This window comes from Benincasa hispida, chromosome 9 (genome assembly GCF_009727055.1).
Source record: "Benincasa hispida cultivar B227 chromosome 9, ASM972705v1, whole genome shotgun sequence".
NCBI lineage: Eukaryota > Viridiplantae > Streptophyta > Magnoliopsida > Cucurbitales > Cucurbitaceae > Benincasa > Benincasa hispida.
In genome coordinates this window covers 53,603,844-53,607,624 of record NC_052357.1, presented here as the reverse complement: position 1 = coordinate 53,607,624, position 3,781 = coordinate 53,603,844, and positions in this window count along the sequence as shown.

The following is a 3,781-nucleotide window of genomic DNA, read 5'->3' as shown; positions in this document are numbered from 1 at the left end:
ACCGCACGAGATAGTGGGAGGTTACATTCAGTTTTCATAACTGAAGGATAAAATGAAAATAGTTTTCATTTTGAAAAGAGATTGAATAATCCCCTCACGATTAGTACACTGGCCATCGTCTAGCAAACGAGAGCATACACGATAGCTCAATTTTTACTAAACGATCATGTACACGCGTGGATTACCTAAACAATCGCATAGTATTTTCTAAACGATCACATAGTCTTTTCTAAATGATTGTGCGTGAGAGCGATTTACCTGTACGATCGTTTAAACGATCGTGCACCTTTTACTAAACGATCAAGCACCTGTCTATGTGATAGACTCCATATCTCTCCCACTTGCTTGGTCGTTGTAAATGATCATTGTTTCCTCCTCCCTTCTACCAAATCCAACAGAGCCCACACCTCCTGGATTTTCACTCCGGGAGTACCAAGGTTTCCGAGTGGTTGTGTCCTTCTTGCTGCCTTGTTCGTGTAGAAGTCCATTCAGTGGTGAGCGACAACGTGATTTGGTGGGCGATAGACTTTGCAATCACATCAACTACGTGAGTTGTCGTTCCTGACGAGAGCGAGAATTACACAGAAGAAGGGTTCTTCAAGAGGTATGTCTCTCGTTTATTTGTTATTTCTTTTTCAAAGCATGCCGTAATTTATTCTCAAATGCATAACTCGTATGTTTGTTAGTGAATGTGGTATTTCTGTCACAATGAATTGGAACGATCTTCCTTCCGCTCATAGGTACTCTTTGGTAAGAGTTCCTTCATCAATAACTATAATCACTAATAAATTGATGAAAAGAAAATAAAAGAGTTATAACCTTGAAGAGTTGTGTAGTTACTGATGTAGTTGAATCCTTAAATCCTTATATGGTGTGGCAGTGGTAGAAGAAAAATGAAGGAGTAAGATATTGGCTTTTGGCCCTTAATCTCATATTAATTAATTTTAATCGATTAATTAATTAATATTTTGATGATAACAAAGCCGATTTTTTTATTAAAAAAAACTTTATTATTTTGAATAATTCATAGCATAGAGCTCAGAACAGCCATTCTGATGCCTTTTGAATCACCCAAATCGGAGTTCAGATGAAAAAGATATGACCGAAAGAAGTGTAACTTAAAAATACTTGAGAAAGCGACGTGGCGAATTTATCATCAAATTGGACTTTATAGAGTGTCAGTTGGAACTATAGGGTGAGTGACACATGAGGCTTAAAATTGAAAGCGGTGGATTTTAATTTTATTAAAAAGATGAATTTAAAAAATTATGATAAATTTAATATTATTTTATGTTTGTGTCTAACAGTTAGTTTTTTGATAAATGGTGGACTCTTGTTTTTTTATTGAGTTTTAAAATAAATGATTTTAAAAGATATATATATTATATTCTATTCTCTTTTTGTCTAACGGCTAGTGGAGTTTAAATCTCCATCATTCAATTTAACTTTTTGAACAATCCAATGGCTCAAATTAAAATCAAGTTTTTACCATTCCCTCTCTTTTTATACTTCATCTTCTCGAAAATTATTTCAACTTTTCACATTTTTCAATCCTCAAAATTAGCCAAAAAAAAAAAAGAAAAAAGAAAAAATCACCATTGTTACTTTCTCTACAAAGTTCCAATTTTCTTTCTTTTCATCTTATTCTTGAGAGAAATTTTTATTATATTATGAGGATTTAAAATGTTTGAGCTCAAACTTGTATACCCACTATTTTTAGAGAGTTTTATTGTATGATTTAAGGCTTCAAAACATTGTAACATTTGGATCCTAACTCATGGAAAGGATCAGGTTTTCTCTTGAACCCGTAAAAGGAGTAAGGTAGCGGTTCGGCTGCCATCCATGGAAAGAGTCAAAGAAGATTTTTTTAATCGAAGTTCCAAAAGGCATTTGGGAAAGTGGATATAGGTCGTGCTTGACCGAACCATTATAAAAATCGTGTTGTCTTCTTCTCTATCTCTCTTCTAGTTATTTTTGCATTTAATTTTAATTGCTTGATTTTGTTGGTTGAGATTGATTGAGTATATTGTTACATAATTTTTATCAATATTTTTTTTTTAGCATAAATTATAGTTTTTATTAATTTAATTTAAAAATATCTAATTAGATCAAATTGAGTATACTTGAAGAAAAAATTTAATTTAACTCTATTCACCCACCTCAAATATTCGTCTAACAATTGATATTGTTCTCTTATTTGTGATAAAAATTTTCATAAATCATTTTAGATTGATACCCATTGTTTGAGTTTCTCTCTCCAACAATTGGTATTAGAGCAAGGTTGCTCTCTTGAAATCTAATTTTTTTGATAAACTTTATTGTTAGAGTATTATGGCAAACCTAGTAGCAAATGAAATTGTTAAAGGGAAATCTACTTCTAGACCTCCTTATTTTGATGGTTCAAACTATACATATTGGAAAGATAGAACGAAAATTCAATCTATTGACTATAATTTATGGTTAGTTGTTGCTAAAGGTCCTTATGTACCCATGAAAAAGGTTGATAATGTTGATAAGCCTAAATTAGAAGAAGAGTACGATGAAAATGAAATGAAAAAGTGTTCTTTTAATACTAAGGCTATTAATTTTTTGTATTATGCTTTGAACAAAGATGAATTTAATAGAATATCCATGTGTTCTTCCGCTCAAGAAATTTGGAATAATCTTGAAATTACTCATGAAGGAAAAAAATCAAGTTAAAGAGTCTAAAATAAGTATGCTTGTTCATAATTATGAATTATTTAAAATTGATGCTAATGAGCCTATAACGATATGTTTACTAGATTTACTGACATTATCAATGCTTTGAAGGGACTTGGTAAAGTCTATACAATTCCGAAAATGTTAGGAAAATTCTTAGGTCTCTACCAAAGACTTGGGAAGCAAAGGTGATGGAAATCCAAGAAGCAAAGGATCTCACTAAACTTCCATTGAAGGAACCCATTGGTTCACTCATGACCTATGAGATCACTATGAATGAGCACTCAGAGGATGAGTCCAAAAAGAAGAAGAGTATTGCATTAAAGACCATCTCCTTGGAAGTTGACTCCGAAGATGAGGATGTCGTTGATGAGATGACATTGTCTATTTTTCACGTAAGTACAAAAAATTCATTAAGAGAAAGAGGCAATTCAAGAAACACCTATCAACCCAAAGAGAATCAAAAGGTGAGAAGAGCAAAAAGGATGAGGTGATTGGAAAAGGTCGGGTCATATAAGAACAGATTTTCCACTCCTCAAATCATCTAAGAAATCCAAGAAGGCAATGAAGGCTACTTGGGATGATAGTAGTGAAAGTGAAAGTAGAAGTGATGGTGAAGAAGTAGCACACCTTGGTCTTATGGCTCATAGTGAAAAAGAAGATGAGCTTGATGATGAGATTTGTTTGAAAGCCTCCAAGAAAAATAAGTGGTACTTGGATAGTGGTTGCTCAAGGCACATGACTGAAGACCGATCCAAGTTTATTTCTTTCTCCAAAAAGGACGGAGATATGGTAACTTTTGGTGACAACAAGAAAGAAAAAATTATTGGCAAGGGCAATATAGGTAATAAATCTTCTATTTGGATTGAAAATGTACTTTTAGTTGATGGTTTAAAGCATTATTTACTTAGTATTAGTCATTTGTGTGACAAAGTATTTAGAATTGTATTTGATAAAAATAATTGCATCATTGAAAATGCTTGTGATAGAAAAGTCATGTTTGTTGGAAATAGGGATGAAAATGTTATACCATTAACTTGAATGATTGTCTTATAATTGATAAATGTCTTTCTATGTTGCA